General features: G+C 35.1%; 1 protein-coding gene across 1 annotated transcript in view; it reads right to left on the bottom strand.

Annotated features, from left to right (window-relative positions):
• The window catches only part of LOC111046567 (RYamide receptor), a 121,827-nt gene extending 103,128 nt beyond the window's left edge, over positions 1-18,699 (bottom strand). Inside the window, exon 1 of the mRNA XM_022332144.2 lies at positions 16,659-18,699. The gene's annotated coding sequence lies outside the window, so the exon portion shown is untranslated. The remainder of the gene's footprint in view (positions 1-16,658) is intronic.
• Positions 18,700-18,801: the final 102 nt, after the last annotated feature.

Here is an 18,801-nt window from a genome sequence, read left to right on the forward strand (position 1 = left end):
CTCAAACCATTATCTCTAGTTTCAAGCATAAAACGTGTTTGAACGTTTGAAGGTCACTTGATTGGGTGGTAAGAAATATATCCAAAACGAGAGATTACTTTTCCTGGAAAAGCTTGTCAGAAACATTGATGTTTGAATGTCCGAAAAGTGTAGGCCTTAGCCCAACACTGTTGTTTATATGTGTATCACAAGTTTATATGGATGAAAGAAAATTGAGTTATCCAATCGAAATGTTCTACACTATGGAGAGAAAAATCGAAGTTTGAGGTCTCCGAGAGTTTGGGCCTCTGGAAGGTTGCAACGTGCACCAAATCAAAATTCGATTATTTCCAAGCTTACGGAAGGTAATCTATGTCCTAAACCTCTTGTCCTGGAGGTTTCTCCACTCATTGATGATGCCCTTGCATTCACCCCAATAACTGTTTACATGATAGACCTCAATCGAAATTTTGTTACAATTGGGGATCGGAACAAGCGGTGCAACATTGAATTTCGCTGAGTCTGTGTCGGTGATTGTTAGAGCAAAACTGTCTCTTGACCAAGGCAACTGAATCTTTAAACTTTATGACCTATCAGATCTGAATATGAAGCAACACTAGGAAGAGGGGCAGTGATTGTGGATTTTATTATCGAACCATGATCAAATTCAAATTGAATGATATAACATGATAATGATAATAATAATAGAAAATACTGTGACTTAGAACTTGATTTGCTATTATACTGTCAAAAACATATTACATAGGAAATGTGATCGTTTATCATTTGTATTTTCTAGACGTCAATGAAAACATATAAATATAAAGGATAATGTATGCTCTAAAATTCTATTCGCTGCGTTAGAAATTCAGTTGAACAGAGTTGAAATTTTTTAATATTTTATATAGAATTTTGAAATAGTTCCTCATGATCTCATCGTGATATATGTGTTAGAGTTCGCTTGTGATGTCTATAGGCCATTTCAAACGAACTGGGCCCTGATTCAAGAAAAAATACAAACTAGTATTTCAGTAGTGTCCTATTCTAATAAACAGCTAACTCCTAAAATTATTGGTTTGTATCTACTCAATCAATAGAGAGATCCACGGTTTTTTTTAGCGATGAGAGCTTTCTATCAATCTTTGCCAGACAAGACAACCAGTTAATTCGAGGGGTGTCTTTGGACACGAGGGGAAAATTCTTCTTTATTAAATTCCCAATTACGGAATGGATGGCCCATCACTCTGAAAACAGAGTGATCACGCGACATGATAGACTTGCTTCTAGGGTCACTCTCATCCAACATTAATATAATGTTCTTGCCGTGACCTAGGATCGAAATATCCTCTGGGCTTTGATGTGCAACGCCAATCAATTTGATAACGACGAAGATTCCTTTTCCAGGAAGATTTATAAGTACTTGCAACCCTTTTGTTTTGAGAACCCTCTTAAAAAATTGAAAGGGTAATTCAAAAGTTGGAGCTCCGATGATGCATGAATCAAAAATGAAAAAAAATAAGGGTCTCTTTGGAGATAGGGTGAAAATTGCAAAGAATCATGAAGGCTTTTAGAGGCTCTTATATCTCTACTAAGTATCGTCTAAAGTCTAAACGATTATTAAAGATAAATTCAACTAGACCTTTGACTTTCAAACTATGAAACTATAATATTTCACATGAAGTTAACATGATAACTCCAAACATAGCGGAATGATTGTCAGTAGAGAAAAATGAGGGTAACTTCGTGATGGGAGTTATTTCAGAAGAAAGCAATTTTGAATACGCTGGTTTGTTGTTACTCAACAAAATAAATATTGAGATAAAATATTGTGATAAAATATTGAGATAGTAATAATTAATGGGAAAACAAAAATCAAGAACAGAAAAATAAACTAATAATACATTAAAATCCTTTGTAGAATAGTAACATTAAAATACTTGAAATACTAGATTCTTCTAGTGTAAATTGTTATTGTATACTTGAGTTAGTGAGTACAATTGCTATCACAACAAGTGGGTTCTTCGATAATGTTGGGAGGTCTGATGCTCCCCCAGCCATCTGTAGTCGGCGCCTATGCGAAGCACGGGTACATACTAGTCATCAATACTTTGTATAGTTGTTCCCTTATTGGTAAACATTGAACGTGGAAACTTATAGGAATGAAGTTTATAAAAATAGTTAAACGAGATTGTAAAGTCGTGTTCTTCTGTTGAAAACTGAAACATAATAAGCTTTCTCAGTTTGACCAGAAAAAAAATACAAATCCTGGAGAATAAAACAATAGAGTTGTTTGAAGATGTATTGAAAAGGGATATTCATGTGATGAAACAGAGGTTTGAGTATAGAAACATTGTTGAAAGAAGAGTTCATCAGAGGACTTTTCTATTATTTCTCAACAGGGAAATTGTGAAAAATGAGAAGAGACGTGGAGAAAATATACTAAAACGGGTAGACCATGATATCGAGACAAGATTAAAAAGAGTTTCTGGTAGCGGCTAGAAACGTAGGAGGCTATTTTTTATTGGATAGCGGGAAATCATCAATAAGAAGGCTTAACGGTGGTATTCATATCTGGAGTTCATGAAGATAAATACTGTACTTCCTATTCACTGAGATCTTTCATGTCAATTCATAAGGTATACCGAACATTATCAATCGAGAATCTTTGAAAGAAGCTGTCAAACTTGTCATATCTATGCTGAAGAGTTTGGTTTTCAATTTTCAACACCCCAATAATAACTAACTGTAAAAGCTATCATACAAACTGTTTTGATCTCATGATAAAAATCTCAGAATTAATCACGTCAGCTCCCATTCACCACAATCACAGGAAAAGGGTCTTCCATAGTGTTGAAATTTGTCGATTGATAATCAATTTCTCGATCATGTTCAACGAAATTCAAATTCTATTACTAAATTCCATCTGTAATTCTCTCGCATCAATCGATATTACTGTATTTCCAAACGTTCATGCCAAAACTTAACACTAATCTTGCATTAATGAAATCGTTATGCAAGCGTGAAGACGTGCAGTTCAAGCTTCAAAGGGGATTATAGAAGACCGATGAAACAGAATGAAAATATTGATTTCTGTGAAAATTAAAAATTCAAAAATTCAATGTTTGTTGATGACGTGTCGTTCGTGAACGTATATCCATGAAAACTGATTTTAAAATCTTCAGTTTCCATGACGACTGTAGGATTTAAAGCGGACGGTTCCCTTAATTTTTCAATAATCACTAGACCTACTGTTACTAATATCAAGATAGTTTGGCTATTGGAATAATATTTTCCTGCGGCCGCCATCAAGATTCCATCTATTTGAATTTCAAAAATTCATCTTTATAGAATCCATTATATTTATCACTCCATTATGAAATTCAAACAGATGGAATTGGAAGTAGATTTTGATTGATAGTCATGATACTAGATTTCATGATAACTAGATTTCTAGTTATTGAGGCTTTTCTAAAATATCTGAAACTTGAAACATTTTGAAAACTAAGGTCGATATGAGAAAATTTTACTGGAGATTTTTGTTACAAATTTAATTTGTAATCTATGGTCTTTGGCTGTTACACTTTTTGGGGGACATCCTGTATATTAGTGATTACAGATAATCTACAGGGTGTTTACGGACTCCCTACCAATAAACTATGGCATTGTTCCTGGGTAAAAACATATCTAAATATCATATTTAAATTGTTCGGAAGTCTTCAGTTACTCACACAGCGGCCATTTTGCTTTTTTCACTTATTATTTTTTTTCCAAATAATGGTTTAACATACGAAATTGAAACTTTGCACGATCATTTATAACAACTGGACAAAGCTAGAAAAAAATTATGATAATTTTTCGAATTCATAAAACAAAATGGCGGCCATTTAAAATTTTGTTTACTAAATAACTCAGAAACCCTTGGTTTTACAAGAACCCTACAGGAATAACTTACTTGTTTTAGTAAATTTAATTGCCTATCGATTGATACCAGAATTTTTTAGACTGGATCAATAATAACTGAGATATGGCAGTCTTAGTGATAGGTGACCACTGAAAGTTTGTTGCAGTGTAAACCAAGGCATGCTGATAGAGTCGCCTCAATGATGCAACACTCTCTATTGCATTGAATGTTAATAGTAAGCGATTTCAGGTCATTTCAAACAATAAAATAACGTTACATAACCCTCTTAACATGGGTCACCAACCACTAAAGCTGCCATATCTCAGTTAATATTGGTCTAATCTTGAAAATTCCGATATCAATCGATAGGCAATTGAATTTACTAAAACAAGTTATTCCTGTAGGTTTTTGTAAAACCAAGGGTTTCTGAGTTATTCGAGAAACAAAATTTCAAATGGCCTCCATTTTGTTTTATGAATTTGTAAAGTCATTATAATTTTTTTGTAGCTTTGTCGAGTTGTTATTAATGATCGTGCGTAGTTTCAATTTTGTATGTTCAACCATTATTTAGAGGAAAATAATAAGTGAAAAAAGCAGAATGGCCGCTGTGTGAGTAACTGAAGATTTCCGGACAATTTAAATATTATATTTAGATATGTTTTTTACTCAGGAACAATGCCCTAGAGTATTTGTAGGGAGTTCATAAACACCCTGTATATAAATAGAAATCGAGCCTCAAATTTTGACATTCAATAACTTCTTTATATGTGCGCCGAATTTGATGACTTTTATAGTTTTGTTCGTTATGTTCAGGACCAGGTTTATGGCCTATCAAATTTCGACTTCAGGACTCTTTCCTACAGTCCTTCAAAGTGTTTACATGTAATCCTTATGGGAGAAGATTTGTGAGCTGGCCACACACAGAAATAAAAATCAGCTGTTATAATCATTGCGTCATCCAACAGCCGTCGGTAGATCTGTTTTTACTTTCCTTGCCCTATTACCAATACCTACTATTACCTAATAGTAGATACTGCTATTACCATAGGTAAGGAAAGTATTGCTTTCCGAAAAAAATGAAGGTACCCCAATTTCTTAAATTTCTATACGTTTCAAGGTCCCCTGAGTGTGTGTGTGTGTGTGTGTGTGTGTGTGTGTGTGTGTGTGTGTGTGTGTGTGTGTGTGTGTGTGTGTGTGGTGTGTGTGTGTGTGTGTGTGTGTGTGTGTGTGTGTGTGTGTGTATGAGTGTATGTGCGTCTGTGTACACGATATCTCATCTCCCAATTAACGGAATAACTTGAAATTTGGAACGTAAGGTCCTTACAATCTGACACGAACAATTTCGATGAAATGCGATTCAAGATGGCGGCTAAAATAGCAAAAATGTTGTCAAAAACAGGGTTTTTCGCGATTTTCTCAAAACAGCTCCAACGATTTTCATTAAAGTTATACCTGAAATAGTCATCAATGAGTTCTATCAACTGCCACAAGTCCCATATCTGTAAAAATTTCAGGAGCACCGCCCCATCAATGCAAATTTTGATTTTAGATTCTCAATTATCAGGCTCCAGATATAATTTAAACAAAAATTTTCAAGTGGAATAGATTGAGCATAAGAATCTCTACAATTAATGTTCAGTAACATTTTCACCTATAATATTAAAAATAAGCTCGAAATTCGAGAGAATGTGATTATCCAATTATTGCAAACTGTTGGCAAAACTGTTGATTCTATTAAATCATTCACTATGAAGAGATAGCAGACCTCGTGTGTCTCCAGCGTTATTGCCCTGTCATCAGCTGGCTCGATTTTTTAAATAGTAGACTTGAGATGCGCGGGAACACTAGAGTCATGTGATCAATATTCATAACGGCAAGGAAAGTTGTGTGAGTGCGCCACACCAGATTTTTTCTATTTTCTTTCTACTGATTCACAAAATTCTAATTCTAATAATAATGCCTAGCCGCGGTACGATCGACGACCAAACTTGGGTCGTAGAACTCGATATGCTGTGAATTTAGAATATGCACGGGAAAATCAGCAGCAAGGAGATAAACCATTCAATTTCCCAGCAAGCTGCATTCAATAATTACTAAAAATACAAACTGCTGAACAACTAACTAAGCAAATAGGACGTTCATATTGAGATATAAATGTAAATACTGATTGTTGGATAATTTTCATAAGAATATAGTTTAAGCTAAGGAGATACTTAGCTAAGATATACTTAGCTACAGATTAAGCTAAGGCTAAGCACACCTGTGGAGGCGCGGCTTGGTGATACAAAGTGTTGATCTTACGGAGATTGCCTTATCATATCGTTCCACGCCATGCCCGATTCAGTGTGTGTGAGTTCTTCCATCTAAACCAATAAGCAAGAAGCATCTGAATGCGAAATGCCGCATCGCTCCTCCTCTGGTGTGTATCAAGCTGAAGTTTGTCAGTAGTCGTACTTACAGGTGGAAATACCGGACCTACAGTTCTCCCCTTATCCTGATTCTTTACCCTCTGCTTTTTCGCGAAATTTTTAAGATTAAGGGAAGATTGTTTGCCCGTGCCGTTGCCGGCTGATTCGGCCCCCAGCCTTTGAGATTCAGGGTGGGTGTTGAATGGGATTAAGATAACCCTATACAAGGAGACTGATTCGACTATCAGATCCCTACAAATAATTATATTTAGAAAGGTAATACGCAGTCTGAACCAACTACGAATTGTCGGCCGGCAAACTGAATCTGCGTGCCCGGAAACAGGATTTTCTATAGGGTTTAAGGTAAGAGCTATAGAGTTCAGGGAAGGGTGTGAGGTATAGGGTATAAGCTATAGAGAATAGGGTATTGGGAGGCTATAAGCTATAGAGTTCAGAATAGGGTATAAAATCATCCGAATCCTATACAAAATAGCGATTCTCCTCTCGTCACAAAATTCACTTTGTGACAAGATATTATTTATCCTACTCTCATACTTTCATGGATCCTAATATATCATAAATATTTCCAAGAATTGCCTTAGCAGAACATGTCTTAAGGAATAATTATAATGGAATGGAATTATTTAGTACATTAATAATTATTGGAAATATTTGGATAATTTCTAGCAAGAATGATATCCAATCATTTTTGGAAATATCAAAGAACACTTGGAATTATCTTATCTTATTCTTAATCATCGCATAAGATGATTCCAAGAATCTTAGCAGAACACCACGTGAGAAATGATTTGAATAGAGTTAATAATTATTAATATACTACGTGATATTGAAGCTGTTGAACTTACAGTCACTTGACATGAAGTGAGTGATATGAACTTAGGTCAGTATTGAGAGCCTGGCTTCTGCCTAAGATGTTTTTGTTCAGTAATGTATATCAGATATCTATTATTCTGTGAATTCAAATCATTTGAGGATGTGAAATAATATTTGATGAATATCTTCTTCATGAGTACGTAACTGTGAAAGTTATTGGTTCTTGTGAACTGCTACAAGTACACGACTTTCCTCGGTTTGCACAACTTCAGCAAACAGAATTCCTTCCATATTCAGAATAATATAAAGCCTGAAAAGTAATCTCATTCTGTTAGCTTAGCACGAATAAGTAAACATAGTTCTCAGCAAGCAGAATCGAGTCTTTTGTAAGAAGTTCTGTAGAGCGGATGAAGATGATAATATATTTCGAAGAAAACCTATTAAAGTTTGACTATATTATGTGAACTTGCGATGAAATTTTATGCTCTCATGATTATCTATTCAACAGAGGAGCTGCATGATAACTTAAAACTTTCGGAAGTACACTCCAATAAAATAACTCTACAATTATTATTCCCGTGAAAATGTGATATTTTTCATTCATTCTGTACTGTTCAAATGAGTATATAATCACTAAGAGATATATATGAAATGAGGGGAATACTCTGATGTGTCAATTGTCGACTATTGATGACTGTGTGATATGAATGCGTGTGTGTATGTGTCTTATCTTTTCCATTTGTCCCAATATTCAAACTCCTATTCACGGACAAGGGCTTTGCGGAAGTTCTTTTGTAAATAGTATTTTTGTTTGCATCGGTTCTCACATAACATGTTAAGGTTCATGTTCATCATCAGTTACATCATTCCAAAATTTTGATATGAGTTGTGTACTTATAAGTTTGGAGTTAATTTCTACATTATTAATGATACATCATAATATAGTTCCAAATTGACCTTTTAGAAGTTATTACTATCGTATTTCATAAAACTTTGAAGTGAAAAAACACTCACGTTCTTTGATTTGGCGACGACCGTTCCGTGCTGGTATTGCATATTTTCAAGCCAAGCTACTTTTAGAAGTAGTATCTTTAAATTGTTAGTTATATGTATCTGATGGGATGTTTTGTATTTTGTTCTTTTTTACTGATGTAAACAATAAAACTTAAACTTGAACTTGCATTAATAGGCTGATAGAGGTTTCTTCGGTTAGTTTTGAGCACACATAGGTTACTGGAACGAGAAAGGGATACTAATCTTTTGATAATGTATACCTAACCATTTCGATCTCTTTGATCTCCCTTCCCGAACCCTATTCCCTTCTCCGTAACCTTTTGATCTCTTTCCCTCTTCATTATGACTTTAGTTGCATTTTCAACAGTCGAGCACACATAATACGATTATAACGAGAATGTCATTTTTGCAAGTGATAATTCATTCACAAAAATTATTTATTGTATTGAAGAAGGTTGATATTATGACAACAGGATGGATAAAGCTATCCCTGTCTCCCGTTCGGCATTCAAGGCGCCACTATGCAATCCCGCTACAAGTTTTTCTGACAACTTTGACAGCGCTGAAAGTCGTTATTTATTCAAACACAATAGGCTATGCTAGTACTGAAAAAGCAGAGATACTTTTGTTTTCTTTTGTATGGTATACCCTTGAAAATTACATACAGGAATAATATTCTTTGTAGAGTATGCATGACAAACATCCATCGTATCGTCTCTCCATATTATATGATAGTTTATCATCATATGGATATTTTTCATTTTCAGAATCTACTGTTTTCGAATGAATTTTATTCGATAAAGCTTGTGTAACAAATCCGATCGACTTTTTGTGGAATGGTTTATCACCAGTTGACAAAATCACAACTTAGGTTTGATTGTAATACACTATTCATATTCTGAAGAGTCAATAACTCGGCTATTGAGTTTGGATTTAGATAATAAATAATATATCTCTGATGGGATCCAAAATATTAGTTCGATATCTAAAAGAACTTCAATGTAAACTATCAGGAACACCGAGATCCTGTAGATATAAGCGTTGCAACGTTGAAGTTGAATGGACACACTAGTCACGTCAAAGTAGGAGTAGGCTACTCCTGAGAATTCTGTACTTCTGTGTTTCGCTTTGACTGGAAAACTCAATTTCCCAGACTCATATTCTTCGAATCGTATGTTTGAAATCGATATTTTATGCTGTACTCACATTATCCGTTATGGATTTACAATAGTTTGTGAGAAAAATTATTATTCTTTTTGGTTTAAGATTCTTCTTTATTGGTCCTTCGAGATAAATTCAAAGTTTTCAAGATATACTCGTATGACAAACATACAAAATCTGATTTGTATCCCCGTTTGAATGATTCTTTCCTTCAAATTTGATAAGTTTTTAGACAGTATTCCAATTTAAACATTTTTCTATTCTGATATTGCATTAACCAAGATTATTCAGACTCTATCCAATACTGCAGAAACATTTTTCATCGATCCTGATCTGATCGTATTCAGCATTTCGTTCATTTGCCCACGATAGAGCTCTTCCAGCATTCATCGATTGAGCAGATTCATGTGAATTCTGATTGGTCCTGCACGTTTCCTGAATCTTTCATCAATTAGGCGAGGGAAGATGAATCGATCCAATTTTATCAAAACTGCTCGAAAGCGAAATGGGTTCCAGATAAAATCGCCCTGATTGCAGTCTGCTCGTTAGAATACTCCAAAACACAGTCAGAATAAGCCAGTTAGTTAAGTGATTGAAGACCAAAGAGAAGTGATTGAGATGTAAAATACACCATTCCCAATTATTCACCAAGCAAATATCAGTGCAGCAAAAGTAGAAGTAAAAGTAAGCTTTTGCTTGAGATTCATGACATCCGAGCAGTTACATCTATTGCTAAGTTGCTACAATGAGCTGCACAAATATATATTTCCTTTGGAAATAGAAGGTATATTTCCCATCATCCCATGTATATTACATTGTGGATGAAGATTGATTCTTATCACAAGAGACAATTCCACTGTCATGAATGGAAAGGCTCAGGAAAAAACGAATAGTTCCTTCTTCTCCAATCGATTGGACCTAGTTTCTCCTATTGAATAATTCCAATCCTGCAATTTATTGTGTTGATGAAGATTTCATTGTGTTAAACAATGACCTTTTAAATTCTATACCCTGATGAAGTTTTTCTTTCCTGATTAATGGAGCTATGATGAGGATGTAATGATCTCATTTCCAATGAAAGCATAATTTAGTTATATTCTCATTGGAAGTTTTCTAGAATCCGTTCCAGACGGCTTATATACTGTCTTATACATAGTTTCGCCTTAAATTCGACATAAGTGAAATTAATGATTGAGTGAGTGACAGTTCACTCTATTCATATAATATATTCATATATTATACAATATTCACAATATTCATATAATAATATTGTGATATATAATATATAATCATATTGTAAGGTCTACCAAATTACTAGTAAGATATATGTGTTGAACAGTAAGATCAATTCATCACTTTGGAGTTTTTTTATGAAATCAAAATGCTCATTCAAAAGTAGTGTGAAATTTCGCATTATACTCGTAATATACTATCTAGCTAGAGCTATTCTATAAAAGCAGACCCGTAGTGAAAACTGTTAGGAAAAGCTTTATTGGAGAACAGTTGAAAAGATTAATTCGCATACTCTTAGCTCACAGTTTCTAGAAAAGAAGGACCATTACTAGATTCTAGTTTTTGAATAATATGCGCAGCAATTTTAAAGCTGTGATGTTGAATGCTTTCCGCAAACCACTCTCAAAACTAAGATTTTTATTTTATTAGATCAAAGAAGTTCGAAGCTGCACTGTAAAGTTTCTGCATGGTAAAAGAGGTTTCCTTATGCATATTATCAATAATTCCAGTCCTAATAAAACGATAATAGAACAGTCCTAATAGAACGATGCAAATACTCCTTTCATCATTTTATTGGAACCATTTTGACAGTGCAATTCAATTTTTTTAACTCTATTTGAAGGTATAAAGTTCAAATCAAGTCCGAGAAATTCTCGGTGATTTTTCCCTCTATATTTATATATTTTTCATTGCTATATCAATGAACCTTCTTGAAACAGCAGTTAAAATCACCCCAATTCTAGAAGTATTGAATATTTCACCTCTATAACTGTTATAATAGCAATACAGTGATAAATATATATCATTACTAGCCGTCAGGCTCGCTTCGCTCGCCATATCCGTCTAGCAAGGGGGCTCCGCCCCCTGGACCCCCGGCTGGATTGTCCAAGAATGAGATCAGCAGGCTCGCTTCGCTCGCCTGCATTTTTATCATATGTTAGGACAATCCAGTCGGGGGTCCAGACTAAACGGATATGGCGAGCGAAGCGAGCCTGACTGCTAGTAATATAATATTCCCAGGATTGAAGTAGCAGTGCCCAATCAATATTTTTCCGCGATAAATGCATTTAAATCTTCAACTTGGTGCCAACCTAACAAAGACAACTCAACTGAATGCCAACCTGACAAAATTATTAATTAATTTAGTTGCCAGTTAACAACTGTTTCAAAGAGGTACTCTATCTAGATTATAGTTCTATAGTAACATATGATATGGAAATTTCAATTATAATTGAGAGATTGGGAGAAGAAGAATATACATGCTAAAAGACGAACTTTAAACCCTTAAAAACAACCCTTAGAGTTAAAATATTGCCAAAAGATTTCTTAGTGCGCCTCTAAAGGGCCAACTGAACATACCTACCAAATTTGAACGTTTTTGGTCCGGTAGATTTTTAGTTATGCGAGTGAGTGAGTGAGTGAGTGAGTGAGTGAGTGAGTGAGTCAGTCAGTCAGTGAGTGAGTGCCATTTCGCTTTTATATATATAGACTAAAACCAAACGAGAAATATGTCATTGCCTTCCATTTATTCAACATGAATTATTAATGATTATCATGTCAACGATGACATGTGGGAGAAAGAAATCACTTGTGCTGGTTTATGTAATACTCAAGAAGAGAGAGAGAGAGAGAGAGATTGGCGTTATATTAATTATTGAAAGTAACCATGCTTGATGAATGAATTTGGCGATTGGCTGCCAGGTGATGAACTTTATTATTGCTTTCACTTATTCTTATAGCTACAATTACCTCAAACGTTCAACCTCAGACAGTTTAAGCGATAGATTTTGATTTAATAGGGAGAATCAGTGTCACGCTCCTAATACAAACTTATTGTAAAGTTGCATAACTGCATTGGATACAAGCAATGGAAAATTATGATGAAATATTAGCTTATATATTCAACAATAAATAAATAGGTACCACTTGAATACTTAATAGAGTGGTGATCTTGGTTGACATTGTTCAACTTTTACAACTAGATATCTAATAAATCCCATTTTAACTTTCCGAGAGACTCTAGAAAAATATCAGAATGCTTTAAAGAGTTATGGACGAGTTCAACTTCTTTCCTGAATCTTGTTGTGACAAAGAGCTCACAAAGTTCTGTTTTAAATGGATGTTTGAGTTTCAGAGCAAGTGTCAGTAGAGAGAAACTGAATGACAAAGTACGGCGGTCAGAGTTCAACTAATCAAGGTTGTGAGAAGTTTCAGCAATATTAATTAAAAGATTCATGATTCATCGCCCCAAGTTCAAGACTAATATATTTTGACACTGGCAGAGTAAAGAAATGAGAAAGGAGGAAAGTGCATGGACGGAAGCTATTTCGTCAAATCACAGCTAAAATAATGTTAAAATATTATTACATTGACTGTCGTTCTCTGCTTCATGTGATGTTGAAGTACCTTTCTCACATTTCATGCACTCTTTTTATCTTTTGTAAGGTATCCTTTACACTACAATGTATAATTAGAGGTATGAGAAGATTACTAACTCATCTCTGGTATAATACAGATGAAGGGTAGTATTTATAAACGAGTCTGAATTGAATGAGTTAGTGTTTCCAGTGAAGTAAGGTGCAGCTGTATATAGCAACCAGATACCGGTATCAGAAACATTCTTATTGGTTTCTGTTATTGCCTGTTTGCTGAACAACAAAAGCGTGCTTGGCTGGATTCTTAGTGAAGAATCATTCATGGATACTGTACGTCCCTTAAGTTTTACCACAGTGGATATTTGGTTCTTGGGATAATTATAGAATATTCTCAGCTATTCAATATCAATGAAAACTGAACAAGCTATAATCGTCCTGATTGTTTGCTGAGCAACCGGAGTGTGCTTCATTTAGAACATCCTCTTGGAAGAATCCTTCCTGTAGAATTATTGTTCTTCATAGATTTGTTTGGGATCGTTCGTATTACTCAAATCGTACCGATGTGACACATTATGTCACATGAAATTAATTTGTTATTGATCAAATCAATAACAAGCTTATTGCATTCATATGATGCCTCATTACGAAAAAAACCGGTTTATGAAGAAACACACATAAGTTCTATTTGAAAAAATAATCTCAAATGGATTTAAATCCTTTCCAGCTTAATAAGCAGGGTTGCCAGGGGGTTGTACGCATACTGCGTTCTTGAAATAATTCTTGAGGGGTCCCTGTGATAAACTACCGCTACTGATGAAGTATTAAGCTATTAAATTAGGAAGCTGATCTTGGTGGATCACAGCAGATTTGAACTTTAACTCCATATTTGGAGTTTTTTAAATCAGTCTCGATTGTAGCAATATAATCAAGATCTGACCTCTAGAGAACAATCTCTCCTCTGAGGTCTTTCGTTTTCCATGTCTTGTTCTTGTATAATTATAAAAACACATTAACGAGAAAAATCATGGAAAATCTTACAATAGGAAAAATCATGTGGTATTGAAACAAAGATTTGACCGACTGGTAACATACCACATAGGCTTTTTTACTTTCCTTGCCCTATTACCATAGGTAATTCCTATACGTTTCAAGGTCCCCTGAGTCCAAAAAAATGGTTTTTGGGTATTGGTCTGTGTGTGTGTGTGTGTGTGTGTGTGTGTGTGTGTGTGTGTGTGTGTGGTGTGTGGTGTGTGTGTGTGTGTGTGGTGTGTGTGTGTGTGTGTGTGTGTGTGGTGTGTGTGTGTGTGTGTGTGTGTGTGTGGTGTGTGGTGTGTGTGTGTGTATGTGTTTGTGTATGTGTGTGTGTATCCGACACGTACAATTTCAATCAAATGAAATTCAAGATGTCGGCTAGAATGGCGAAAATGTTGTCAAAAACAGGGTTTTTCGAGATTTTCTCAAAAACGGCTCCAACGATTTTGATCAAATTTATACCTAAAATAGTCATTGATAAGCTCAACAATTGCCACAAGTCCCATATCTGTAAAAATTTCAGGAGCTTCGCCCCATCTATGCAAAGTTTGATTTTAGATTCCCAATTATCAGTCTTCAAATACAATTTGAACAAAAAATCTCAAGTGGAAAAGATTGAGCATAAATCTCTTCAATTAATGTTCAGTGACATTTTCACTTAAAATTTGAAATAAGCTCGAAATTCGAGAAAATGTGATTATTCAATTGCAAACTGTTGGCAACTGTTGATTCTATCAAATCATTCACTATTAAGAGATAGCAGACATCGTGTGTCTCCAGCGTTAATAGTCCTGTCACCAGCGTTAATAGTCCTGTCACCAGCTGGCTCAGATCTTAGAATGGTAGACTTGAATTGCCCGTGAACACTAGCGTCAGGTGATCAATTTTCATGATGGCAAGGAAAGTTGTGTGAGTGCGCCACACCAGATTATTGATCACTGTTGAACAATTTATTTTTGATTCCTATCCATTTTCTGATAATCAGTAACAAAATTTTTCTGAAAGCAAGAGTTCGTTGTTTTATGACCCGTGTAAAAAGTAGACTTATCTTGTAATTCTGTAACCAAATTCTGTTAGGAATCCGAGTGAAAAGTGTCCATTGAGTCAATTTTCGTTCTTGTTTTGCATGAAGAGAGAAGAAGAAAATATGATAGGTGAAAGATTATGTGCGAGTGAAAAGATAGGTAGATATCCCTACAAAATAACTAAATCCGAGGCCTCTATGAAGGTAGTACTTAGGGATGTCAATCCCGGGACTGATTTCCAATCCCGGTATTTCGGGATTATCCAATATCAATCCCGGGATCCCGGGACTGATCCCGGGATTGGCAAAAATCAGTTTAATTCATTTTTAACCAATTGTTCCTCCTCAATTACATGTTCAGTAACAGTGTGTGTAGATGAAAAAGGGCGGATTAAAGAGGGAGAGGCTATCATTAAAAATGAAAAAAAAAACTTGGGAATAATATTAAAATTGAACATTCCATTTCTATGAATGTTTTCAAGATTAGGAGTAAATGTTATATTCCATGTCCTACCTTAAATTTGCTGTATCCTAGATGATAGTGAGAACTGAGGAAAGCAAGATAACTCATCAGAGTCTTTTTTATGTAGAACACTAGCATTTCTATCCTACATCAGGACGGGATAGAGCTCACACTTTAATTACGTCAAATACTGTAAAGTGTATTAATATCACTTGAATTAATAATATTAATAATAAAATAAAATACTTTTTGTAAGACCATAACGCCATACCGATCAAACAACCCGAAAGCTGAACTACTACACTACTAAATGAAATTTCGTAGAGCAAACTAAAATATTTACTTGAACTAGATATTCTTCTTACAATAGAGAAAGAGAAGAGGAGAGGAATAATTAGACAGAGAGTGAATCTTTTAGTGCTTTTTTATTTCTGATTTCTGAAGTCTTTTCAAAGTTCGGAATGCATTTCAAGGAAATGCCATGAGCATTATTGCAAATATTGCACCGTCTAGACTGGTAATTGTGGTGCTGTGTAAACAAGTTTAGAGACATAACAAAAATTCTGCCAATTATGCGAACTGATAATGCGAATTCTATTAAGCCAATAAAGAGTACAGTATACAATCAATATTATGTATATGAAACTGTAGGCTGTGCCTGTAGAATGAATTAGTCAAACACTTAAATTAGTTATAAAAACTCATATCCATCACCGTAAATGAATTCAATATTGAATTGTTTTTTTGGAAAAATATGATTCACAATTTTAGGTTTACAATCCCGAAAATCCCGGGATTGACGCTGAAAAATCCCCGGGATTGTTAGGTATCAAAAATGGACCGGGATCCCGGGATTGACATCCCAAGTAGTACTTGATATTATATTTTATGTAACTAGCAAGTAGGATAGAATAAGTTATCCATAATTCAATGATAGGATACTATAATTCACTTTTGGCATCCTAATGTTACTCTCAGAAGAATTTATTAGTTATTTTCAATTAATTTGGTATAAGGTTGTTATTAAGGCCTACTATGTTTTATGGAATAACCAAAATTCAAGTAAGTGAATCTGGAAAAAATATTATATTTCCAATGTCATCATGTCATCAAAGTTACAAGTCACAGACGTTTTATTATGGATTCTGACTGTATTTTAGAGACTTCTAACTGCGATTAATAAATTGATTAAGAAAAATCCGGATCTTTACTAATCTAGCAAAGTCCAACTTACTTGTAGAGGAGACTTAAATTTTCATGGCTGGCTGAAACGTCATGGCAACTGAACTGACTTTTAGTCTCCCGCTATCTCGTAAGTTCAAAGTACTCGGTACGGTACTGAATGTAATGTTGACGGTTGAAAGGGCGGAACATCACTGAAACTGCGAGAAGCGCACTGGATGCGCGAGTCTGCATCAGGGAAATTCCCACAGCAGAATAATTTCCCCTCACTACACCTACTAAACCACCTACAAATTTACTCGTTTGTGGTTGTGTTTCTATCTACCTGAAGTGAGAAGTGATATTTTACATAAAGAAAATTATATCAGGCATGCGCTAAAATTGAGTCCATCAGAGTTAAGAACTTTTGAGCGTACAAAGAAATTTGTGCCCAAGGAGCATAATGTTGGATTTCAGGAGAAAAATTGATGATTGCATAAATAAAATTCCTCTAGTGTGCAAAGCTCATTCAATTTCCATCAATCCTATGGAAAATATTAGCCTTGATGTCATGATGATGGTAATTTGGGAACCAATGTGGTGTGTGCAGAAGGTGTGAAACTTGTAGTTGGCAAACAAACAAAGCCGATTTCCACTTCTTCGCCATGCCCCAAATAAGCAGGACTAAGTTCCATAACAGGAATGATTTAACTGTGATTGAATATTCACAAAATTAGAATATTCCCAGTATCTCAGTGGCTTAGAAAATAATTAGTAGAGTAGTACCTCAGAACCTCGGACGCTTTTTCCTTGTGTGTGGTTTTCTTTAGCTTCACTACATGATTATAAAAGTCTCAGTATCTTTTCTTCAACTATTCCAAGGAGGGAGGGGGGAAAGCTGACGTTTACACCGCTTACACCAGAGAGTTGTCAACTGAGTTTTTAACAAATCCCGGCAATTTTTAAAAAAGCAAAGGAAGATTTTTCCAAAAAAGTTTTGTTTTCCACTCGGTGTGGGAAATACCAAGATAGACGCCAACAAAATCTCTACAAGTCACACCGACTACGCTTTCTGGGCAAAAAATTGACAACTTTTGTTGTCCTACATTTGAGAACAGCAACTTTTTTTACCAAAAATTGATAACTTTTTTGTAGAAAACTTTCTTGAACATTTTGTTCACAGCTTTAGTGTGAACGCAACTTGAAGGAATACCTTATAACTTTTTTGATTTCTTGATTCTCAATCTCGTTTATAATAACTGACTTGATTGTCAAATTGAATGAGTATTACCATGGAATATAACAATTTAAAGTTTCCGTAGATGTTTCCTCTGGTACCTATTACTTTGTATACAAATTCGCAGCATTGCATTCCTGTAATTGTTATATGAACGTTCCAAATTGTATTATGTCCCATCTTATTACTTTTCTCCGTTTGAAAGATCACCAGTACGAGTTTGAAAGCCCATCACTTCACTCGAATAATAGTATTAAGGTACGTTTTGCTCGGAGCGTCTGACGCTAGACGCCGAACGATGATCGCGAGGCTATTTTGCTCCACTTCAGACTTTAGCGTCCGCGACTGTAAAATCCTGACAGTATTGCTAGTGTTGTGTTGTGCTTCTGTGTTGTGAAAATGAGTCTCTCTCGTAAGAGGATGAAGTGTATTTTGAAGTGGATGATGTATGAGGAAATGAAGGATGGAAGTATTTTTTATTTATTGGTAACCATATTGGATATTCTCCAATCGAAAGGATGAAGGATCGTTCTAGTGCATTTCCAATAATCACCCAAATTTTGTCCTTGGCCCGCTGATCTTTGTAGAGCTCATGCTTCAAATCGTAGAGCGCAGGGTGTGAAGCTACCGCCTCAATCAATTTATCGTCCTCTTCACAAGAAAACGTAAATATTATTCGGTTTTTTCGAGTCACTAATTGCTCACAAAATGTTAAAAATCACTACAGCCGCGCGTCTCTCGCGTCTACAACTGGTCCGAGAGCAGTAGAACTTGCGTCTGCCGCTGGAGACGCTAGAGCCGCTAGCGTCAGACGCTCGGAGTAAAACTGAACTACCGTACGGAATCTCCATAAGAGCAATACTGCGCGATTATCGCTTAGCAGCTGCTCCGAGCAAAACTGGCCTTTAATAACATAGAAATAACAGAGGGTAACGAAATTTCTCAAATTAAATTAATTCCACGTTGAGGTTTAGAAAAA

This window comes from Nilaparvata lugens, chromosome 2 (genome assembly GCF_014356525.2).
Source record: "Nilaparvata lugens isolate BPH chromosome 2, ASM1435652v1, whole genome shotgun sequence".
Classification (NCBI taxonomy): domain Eukaryota; kingdom Metazoa; phylum Arthropoda; class Insecta; order Hemiptera; family Delphacidae; genus Nilaparvata; species Nilaparvata lugens.